This window comes from Microtus oregoni, unplaced genomic scaffold (assembly GCF_018167655.1).
Source record: "Microtus oregoni isolate MIOR12 unplaced genomic scaffold, Mior012 000006F_ref0000085, whole genome shotgun sequence".
Lineage (NCBI taxonomy): Eukaryota > Metazoa > Chordata > Mammalia > Rodentia > Cricetidae > Microtus > Microtus oregoni.
Window position 1 is genome coordinate 54,397,894 of NW_024543065.1, and position 10,425 is coordinate 54,408,318.

The window sequence follows — 10,425 nt, forward strand, 5'->3', positions numbered from 1 at the left end:
TTATTTCAACTGTTGTACCTTGTCCAAGTTGTGTGCAGTATTAGGATCAGCAATGTTTAGATGTGCAAATAAGTATCTAGTTATAAGAATAGATGTGTCCAACTCCCTACAATGTGAGAAATGACACACTCTTAAGTCTATTTAGGTATATAAGGCAAAAATAATTTCATGTGATAAAAGCCTTTTTCAATATATATACATACATTTAGAAATGAGCAGCACAGAGCAGATACAACTCTTTACCACCCTTACTCTTGACTACTTCAGAAATGAAGACAAACTTTAGAAAAATACAATGAAAGAAAAGATTCAAGTTGAAAATATATTCCTTTGGTTAAAAATCATCCCTTTATGATCATGTGTATTCTTTTAACGCAGAGCAGTCACAGAAGCCACAGGCATGCTCTTGTGTCACTACTACAGTTGCTTCCAGTCTAGAAGGAATGGAACTCACTGGGCTGCAGCAACAGAAATGAAAAGGAGAGCCCTGGAGAATTATCTTAACGTAGTTCTTTACTTTAGGTACCTCCGACACTGAAGGTAATTTTCTTCAGATACTGTATAGCCAAACTTTTGGTAGAAGCCAACGTTTTGTGGTAGACATTCAAGGGCGATCTTGTAACAGTTCAGCTTCTTGCTTAGCAAAGTCAGAGTTGATAATAACAGTTTGCCCAGCTGCTCCCTCTGTGTGCATCATTATCACTAACAACAATGTCTTCTACTCTCCCTCTCTTAGCACATGAATGGATAAATTTATGTTCTATTATCAGAGTTGCTGGGGCAACAATTTGTCCTAGGGTCACATCTTCCACAACTGTAACATAGTAATCCCCAGACTTCTTCATATGCTGAAAAGATTTCATGAACTGCTTGGGGCTGACGACGCCAGTCTCTGTCAACTGACCCAGTACCTTAAAAAAAACCTTTATTCAAGTCTGCAGTACAAAGAGGCCTCAAAACCAAGCCTTCTCCAGAATTCTTTGGAGAGATGGCTGGAGAAAATGTGGCTGTTTCTGGAGAGAATTTTGACATCAAATGTGAAGATGCAGAGTTTAGTGTTTGCCCAGCTGGTTTCCAGTCTTATCTCACTATTTCAGTATTTCCTCACTATTCTCCCTTCCCTAGGTTTTAGACTGTTAATGTATATCCTGTGCAATTATATGTTGGAAATATGTGTTTTGTTTTATTTTGATTTTATAGGTAACTGCAGCTAAGAGGTTGTGTGACTCTCAGAACTTTGGACTTTTAAACATTCTTGAGACTGTGATAGACTATGGGGACTTTTGCAGTTGAACTGAATGTATTTCCATTTTGATATTAGTATAAGCTTGTGGGGACCTTGGAGTAAAATGTGGTGGTTTAAATGTAATTCCCTCACAGAAACTCACAGGGAGTGACAATATAAGGAGGTGTGGATTTGTTGGAGTAGATATGACCTTGTTGGAGGAAGTGTGTCACAATGGAGGTGGGCTTTGAAATATCCTATGCTCAAGCCATGCTCAGTGTCTCGGTTTACCTCCTGTTGCCTAAGGATCAAAGATGTAGAATTCTCAACTCCTTCTCCTGCACCATGTCTGCCATGTTCCACCATAATTATAATGGACTGAACATCTAAACACAAACCAACCCATTAAATGTTTTTTTATAAGAGTTTCAGTGGTCATGGTATTGTGTCTTCATAGTAATAGAAATTCTGAGACACTACTGATTATCAGTCATCCTCCAAGAGGTGACAGCACTGGGGCAAGAACCAATGTCAGACACCCCGAGGGTGCAGGTCAGCCCAAGAAATGCCTGAACTTGCTCAGTGAGAAGGTGGTGGCTTGTGCTGTGGGAACATGACACATAATGAGAAGTGTGAGGCCATTGAAAAGAATAAAAAATTAATGAAGAAAGAAAATTTAATAGTAAGTAAATAGTGGTCATTGAATGGGCAGTTGACACACTTTTGTTTACTTTCTCCTGAAATGCTTGTCCTTGTCCCTATAGCTCCACCTGCCAAAAGTGGAACCTGCTCCCCTTGCCGCATTTAACTGGGCCTGACCATGAAGCTTGGCCTCAGTGACCAAGAGGACTTAGCACAATCTCACTCTTCCAGTCTGACATGAGAAGCCTACCCTATGATTGGTCCCTCTGTCTTTGGTTTATTCAAGGTACCTACTGCATGTCACAAACCTGAATTACCTAGAATCATCAGTATCTCCCCTGGAAAGGCCAGAGAATGGCTTGCTTGTGCTTTGAGGTGAGTCCTGAGCCTGACCCTGCACAGTGCAGAGCTGGCCTCCCTTAGGCATGCTTCCCCTCTAAAGCTCTAATTCAAATGAGGATTCTGCTCAGCAACCCTGTGGTGGCTCTGGCCTCAGATTCTGCATGTTCTGGGAGTCAGGTGGGTGCTCTCTGCTTTTCTGATGGGCCAGCCAGGGAGAATGTGTGTAAGAGGTGGGTGTGTTGTTAGAAAGTAGTTTTCTGGGGGGTCCTCATTGACCCTGATACTCACTGTATTTTGTCAAAGGGCAAAATAATAAACAGTGAAAGACAGACACTGGCTTCTCTTCCTGTTTCTAGATTGAGACTATCCAGAAACCCGTGGAGCTGCAGTGTGCATTGGAGGATTTACAGGTAGGAAACAGGAGTGGGTTATCTAGAACTTAGGGTCACTTAACCCCATCTGGTTCCCGTGGCTAACACCTATGCCTGAGGGAAGCCGGTCACTTAACCCCATCTGGTACCTGTGGCTAACACCTATGCCTGAGGGAAGCCGGCTTCTCTAAGCAGCAGACATGGGTCCACAGGCAACACACGTACACTACTAAGAAAATTAGTCTGACTTACTGTGAGTGACTCCACAGTGATCTATCTGCCTGGGGGCTTAGTTCAAATACACCGGCTTATTACAGTTTTAGTTTCATGTTTAGTAGATATCTACATCATTCCAAAGGCTCCCCTTCCTTCAGAATCCATTTCTTTGGTGCCCAAATCATGGGTGGGTATGAATCTAAGACTATTTTCTTCTTTTTAAATGATCATAGTTTTCTAATTAATATATTAATTTTCTCTAAGCCAATGGTTGATTTTTTTCAATGTTAAACTCACCCACATTCCTGAGGAACATAGTTAAGGTTATAATTCTGGAACACATTTTGGTGGTATTTGATTTAGAGGTTTTTCTCTTTGAAGGTTCAGGGAACTGAGGATTCACCTCCTCATTTGTTCTGGAATGGTTCTGACACGGTTATAAGCCCTCGGGAAATGAGTTCCCAAGCACTCAGTCATCTGGTAGAATTGTGTAAGGAGGATACAGACTGCTCTTTGATGTTTTGTGGACAGTGTTAGTGGGTTTTTAATCAGTTTAGCCAATGACCTTTCTCTGCCTCTGTCTCTCTCTGATGTGGGATTTCCTTCTGTAAGCTGTGAAAATGTTTTATTATCATTGGTTAATGAATAAAGCAGCTTTGGCATATGGCAGGGAAGAATAAAGCCAGGTGGGAAATCTGAACAGAAATATGTAGAGAGAGTAGGCAGAGTGAAGGAGATGCCATGTAGCTGCATAACAAGACAGATGCTAGAATTTTACCCAGTAAGCCACAGCCTCATGATGATATACAGAATAATAGAAATGGTTTAACTTATTATGTAAGGGTTAGTTAATAAGTCTAAGCTAATAGGCCAAGCAATGTTGTAATTCATATAGTTTTTTGTGATGATTTGGGGCTTGGTGGCAGGAAACCAATGAGCAGTCCCCAGTTACAGATGGTGCCAATGTGGGGCAACTACATCCACATAAAACCCGAGAGAGCTTGGGAAGGAATTCTACTCTCAAAAGAATAGAATTAAGCATGGCTTCCAAGTGGCAACGTTTTCTCAGGTGGGCTCTATTTGCTGGCAGTTAGCAGAGGTGAAACTCCTTTAAGAGAAGTCTTCCCGACACAGCTTTAGTTGCAAAAACTGCGCAGCTTCTTTAGAACATCTCTGGCTATTAAGAGCTCCTTCACATAAATGGTGTTTATGAGCAGCATGCTACCACTTGCTTAATGGTGACATAGACCTCCTGTGTCTCTGGAGCTGGGGTGGTGAGCATGGCTCACAGAGCTGGCGGTAAACATTCCTCTGCTATGTATAGACAAGGTGGAGCCCCAATGAGCAGGACTGTGGAGTTGGTCCTAGCCATGCCCTCTTAGAATATTTTTCAAAAAGGCACTCCTAGTCAGAAAATGATTACAGATATACAATAAAGACAGATTCAAACAAAAATAAACCTCTGAATGGATCACAGTATATTTAAAAAATATACATAGGTTTGAGAGAGAAGAAAAAGAGCATAGACAGTTAAAAAATAGTTTTAAAAATGAAACAAAGTCTTTAAAGAGACAGTAAAACAATAAAAGAATACAGATAGTCATAGATAAAGAGTACAAAAGGTCACATAAAGATGGAAAATACACGGAGAGTCTGGATTATATATACTATTGTGTTTTCTTTGAAGTTTTGAGTGTTATGAGCTAACTGCAGGGAGACATTTGATTCTGGGGCTGCTAAGCTAACCCATTATATACATTTTAGTGGTAGAGGCTGCAAATTTTGATGTTACTTTGGAAAAGACGTCCTGCTTTTATTTCCACAAAGGATGAGAACCTGGGGATTCCTTCCAGGCTAGTGTGGTTTGATGGAAAAAGACCCCCAAAAGGTCTTCATGAACCCTAAAACTATTTTGCCCCCAAACAACAGGAAGTAGTTTGGAGTAAACAAGTCCTGAATTCCCAAAATAATAGTTTATAAATATTTGTTTTTATTTAAAAGGGTTTGGTTATAAATGGTTAAGTGGTCACAGTCAATTTCTAAAGAAGATGAGAGGCCTATGATATAGAGATGAATACTTTGCATTGGTTTGGATCTTGGTCTATTGATACAAATTTAAGGTCGATTTTGATACATTGTGTATATGAATTTCTGCTCTTGTTTAAGGTATTATATTTGTGCAGCACATTTTAAAATGTAATGTATTTTTACCGCTGAGTAGTACTCTAATGTGTATATATTCCACACTTTCTTCATCCATTCTTCCACTGAAGGACATCTAGGTTGTTTCCAGGTTCTGGCTATTACAAATAATGCTGCTATGAACATAGTTGAACAAATGCCCTTGTCATATGATCGGGCATCTCTTGGGTATATTCCCAAGAGTGGTATTGCTGGGTCCAGGGGTAGGTTGATCCCGAATTTCCTGAGAAACCGAAACACTGCTTTCCAAAGTGGTTGCACAATTTTGCATTCCCACCAGCAATGGATGAGGGAACCCCTTCCTCCACAACCTCTCCAGCAGAGGCTATCATTGGTGTTTTTGATTTTAGCCAATCTGACAGGTGTAAGATGATATCTCAAAGTTGTTTTGATTTGCATTTCCCTGATCGCTAAGGAGGTTGAGCATGACCTTAAATGATACACATTAGAGTACTACTCAGCGGTAAAAAACAATGACTTCTCAAATTTTGCATGCAAATGGATGGAAATAGAAAATACTATCCTGAGTTTGGTAACCCAGACCCAAAAAGATGAACATGGGATGTACTCACTCATAATTGGTTTCTAGCCTTAAATAAAGAACCTTCATCTGGCGATGGATGGAGATAGAGACAGAGAACCACACTGGAGTACTGGACTGAGCTCCCAAAGTTCCAATGAGGAACAGAAGAAGGGAGAAGATGAGCAAGGAAGTCAGGACCAAGAGGGGTGCACCCACCCACGGAGACAGTGGGGCTGATCTACTTGGCTGATCACCAAGGCCAGCTGGACTGTGACTGAAAAAGCAGGGGGTAAAACCGGACTCTCTGAATATGGCGGACAATGAGGGCTGCTGAGAAGCCGAGGACAATGGCACTGGGTTTTGATCCTACTTCATGTTCTGGCTTCGTGGGAGCCTAGCCAGTTTGGATGTTCACCCTCCTAGACCAGGATGGAGGCGGGAGGACTTTGGACTTTCCACAGGGCAGGGAACCCTGACTGCTCTTCAGACTTGAGTGGGAGGGGGAGAGAAGTGGGGGGAGAGGGAGAGGAGTGGGGGGGGAGGAGTGGGAGGCTGGGAGGAGGCGGAAATTTTTTTTCTCAATAAAAAAAATAAAAAAAATAAAATGTAATGTATAATTCAAAGATACAGGTTAATTAATAGTCATCTATAATAATCAAACTTTTAGTCATGTTAGTTAGGCTTTCTAGATACATAGTGATATATTTCAGTTAGATAATCTTCAACACTACAAAGACCTACAAAATATGGTATTTGAAAGATCTTAATAATTTAGACTTTTCTTGACAGTGAGACATGTCTGCTTCTGGCAGCACTAATTACTTCAGAGTTTTTGATGGGCATTGAAGAAATGTGTTATGGCATTTGCCTTCAATGTGACAAGGCTAGCCATTTGGGCAAGAAACTTCTCTTGCCTGAACTGTTTGATGGTATGCTGTATGAACTGGGCATGCATAACCCACAGAAAAGTGACTGCTGAACTTTTCAAAAGATAGGATGATCTTTCAGACTTCCCGCTTCACAGAAGAAACTGCCAGACATTCAGCAGGACACAGATGAAAGCAACTGATGAACTCTACCAGTACAAGGCAAAAGGGATCTTCAAATTTCCTCCTTCATGGAAAAGTCTGCTGGATATTATGGGCCTGTAGACTAAGGTGGATGCCCCAACATCACAGAAGAACTTTGGGTGACTATTCAGGTAGTGAGATGTCTCTGTCAATTATAGAACATTAGAAGTTGCTTACAATGCACCTCCTGTTAGGTAATATTATATCCTTTTGGGGTCTTTGAAGAGTTGAATACATATAGTCATAATTATAGTTTTCCTTAGTTATGATAAAAGATAAATTAGATATAAAACTTTAGACTCACAAAGATAGGATAGATGATAGAGTATCTTCCTTAATTTGCCAAATATAAATGGACTAAATATTGGAACTATAATTCTTGCTTGATAACTGTTTTTTATATGTGATTTTACTATGTCAAAATTAAAACCTTCCTTTTATTTAGACAGAAAAAGGGAGATGATATGGGATTCCCCTCTGTATGCTGTGACTATGTTTTATTACCATTGGTTAATGAATAAAGCTGCTTTGGTCTGTGGAAGGGCAGAATAAAGTCAGGTGGGAAATCTGAAAAAAGATATATATAGAGAGAGAAAGAGAGAGTAGGCAGAGTCAAGGAGATGACATGTAGCTGCCGAAGGAGACCGATGCAGGAACCTTACCTGGTAAGTCACATCCTCGTGGCAATACACAGAATAATAGAAATGGGTTAATTTAAGATATAGTAGTTATCCAGAAATATAACTAAGCTATTGGCCAAGCAGTGTTGTAATTAATATAATTTCTGTGTGATTATTCGGGTCTTGGCACCTGGGAACAAAAGAGTAATTTCCATTTCCATCTCTCTGTCTCTCTCTGTGTCTGTCTCTCTCTATGACTGTCTGTTGTCTGACTGTCTCTCTATCTCTCTATCTCTATCTCTCTATCTCTATCTCTATCTCAGTGTTTAGGCAGAACAGCAGAATACAGCAGCTGTATCACTGTAGCATCTAATCTGTTCTGTATCAGGAAGTGTTTATCCCTATCTTATACCTAAATAAATTTTTGAGGCCCTTTAATACACTCTTATGGGTTCACGTAACAAGTGCTTTTTTGTTTAAACCCCTTCTCTGAGAAATAACACAATCACTGCTTGGGTTAGGGTTTCTATTACTGTGATAAAACACCATGACCACAAAGCGGCTTTGGGAGGAAAGGGTTTATTTGGCTTACACTTCCACATTATAGTTAATCACTGAAAGGAAGTCAGGACAGGAATACAAACAGAGCAGGGAACTGAAGGCAGGAGCTGAGGCAGATGTCATTCAGGAGAGCTGCCTACTGGCTTGTGGCACATGACTTTCTCATCCTGCTTTCCTATAGAACTGGGATCACAGCCCAGTAATGGCTCCGCTCACCATAGGCTGGGCCATCCACCATTAATCAATAATTAAGAAAATACCTTACAGCTGGATATTTTAGAGGTATTTTCTCAATTGAGGCTTCCTCCTCTTCCATGACTCTAGCTTGTGTCAAGTTGACATGCAACTAGACAGTACACTGCCCCTAAACTTCTCTGTAAGAGCATCACACAACTCACTGCCAGACCCAAACAGAGAGACTCACCTTGTTGTTATAGGTCTGGTTAGATTGATTGATTGATCTCTTCTTGGTTTAAATTTGGTAGTTTGAGTGAATCTAGAAATTCATCCATTTCTTTTAGAGTTTCCAACTTAAAGGGGAACAGATTTTAAAGTATTCCTTTACAATATTCTGAATTTCTATGGTGTCCTTTGTGATGTTTCTTTATTCACTTGTGAGTCTGTCAGGTTTGGTCCTACCTCTCTTTCTTTTGGTTAGTTGGGCCAAGGGCCAGTCAATCTTGTTTATCCTCTCAGAGAACCAATTCTCAACAAACCCAGTGGTTGATCTTTTCCAAACAGGCAGAGTAGGAGTCGTGAATATGGGAGGTGAATGACTCAGAGGAGAGTTCTGGGTAACACCTCCTTATTAAAACAAAGATGACTCTAAAGTACATGAATAGATTAATATAACAATTAAGATTATTACTTCAATACATCATTTTAATTACCAAAATTTTACTGATGCAGGTATAGAACAACACTCTCTGGTTCTACTATTACATCCCTTTTCTAAACTGAGAATTAGAAAAAAGAATTCATATTTTAGTATTATAACATATTATCAAAATGACCTTGATGTGAGGGAATTCCCCTGTATATAAAATCCAGAAAAGAAGGCATATGTAGAGCCAAAAATAGTGACATGTTATCTGTTATTACAGTTTTGGATCATAGGAGACATTTATTTCTCTTGTTTTACCTAGAATAGAGAGGAATTTATAGCCCCCCCCCCGGTAGAAAAGTAATTTTCTCTTCCTCCAGTCTCATGGTTAAATATATTAGAAGTTCCTGGAGAACCCCTGGATCTCAAAGTGATTCCACTGAAATCAGGACAAGACAAGGCAATCCACTCTCTCCATATCTATTCAACGTAATTCTTGAAGATCTGGCTAGAGCAATAAGTTAACAAAAGGAGATCAAGGGGATACAAATTGGAAGGGAAGAGTCACTAACACAGGCCTTCCTGTCCCCTCCGTTTTCTTCTTATGACCTCCATGACTTGGAGGAACACCCAGGGCTTTACTGTGCTCACATTCTTTTTCCCCATTGTGAGGAGAATACTCCCTTCCCACAGATGGGGACCAGCAGTTCAGAGCTCTGCTCCCAGCTCCATTCCTGTCTCAGGGGTGACTGGCTGAGCTCCATGGGAGGGGAAGAGAGGGTAGAGAAGGCACCTGGGAGCCCGTTCTCAATCAGAGTAAACCATGTCAGTGACGACTTGATGATGCTCTTTCTCTTACTCTTCTCAAGGCTTAAAAACAAATGTCAGCTAAGTGTGGTGATATGTGCCTTTAAGGCCAGCAATAAGGAGGGAGAGGCAGGTAGACAGTGTGAGTTTGAGTCCTGCCTGCTCTACATAGCATCTTCCAGGCTGGCCAAGACTGTACAGTGTAACCCCGTCTGGAAAAAAAAATTCAGTAGGGAGGATTAGAGTGGCAGGCATTGTCAACAAAGTGACCATTAACAACTTCTCTGTGGTACTTAATCCATACACATGGCACAAGAAATAAAATTTTTCTTCAAACAAAAATTCTTTTTTTTCTTTTTTTTTTTAATTGAGAAAAGGAGAACAAAAAAAAGCAAGTTTCCACCTCCTCCCAGCCTCCCATTTCCCTCCCCCTCCTCCCACCCTTCTCCCCCTCTTCCCTCCCTTCTCCCCCTCCCCCCACTCCTTTCCCCCTCCCTCTCCAGTGCAAAGAGCCCTCAGGGTTTTCTGCCCTGTGGTAAGTCCTAGGTCCTCCCCCCTCCGTCCATATCTAGGAAGGTGAACATCCAAACTGGCTAGGCTCCCACCAAGCCAGCACATTAAACAGGATCAAAACCCCGTACCATTGTCCTTTGCGTCTCATCAGCCCTCATTGTTCGCTGTGTTTAGAGAGTCCAGTTTTATCCCATGCTTTTTCAGTCACAGTCCAGCTGGCCTTGGTGAGCTCCCAATAGATCAGCTCCACCGTCTCAGTGGGTGGGTGCACCCCTCGTGGTCCCGACTTCTTTGCTCATGTTCTCCCTCCTTCTGCTCCTCATTGGGACCTTGGGAGCTCAGTCCAGTGCTCCAGTGTGGGTCTCTGTCTCTATCTCCATCCATCACCAGATGAAGGTTCTATGATGATATGCAAGATATTCGTCAGTATTGCTCTAGGATAGGGTCATTTCAGGTTCCCTATCCTCAGCTGCCCAAGGAACTAACTGGGGACCTCGGCTTGGGCACCTG

The 10,425-nt window shown here is 41.2% G+C and overlaps 1 pseudogene; it reads right to left on the reverse strand.

The window, feature by feature from the left end:
- Positions 1 to 513: 513 nt before the first annotated feature.
- LOC121449947 lies at positions 514 to 1,032 on the reverse strand (annotated as a pseudogene).
- Positions 1,033 to 10,425: the final 9,393 nt, after the last annotated feature.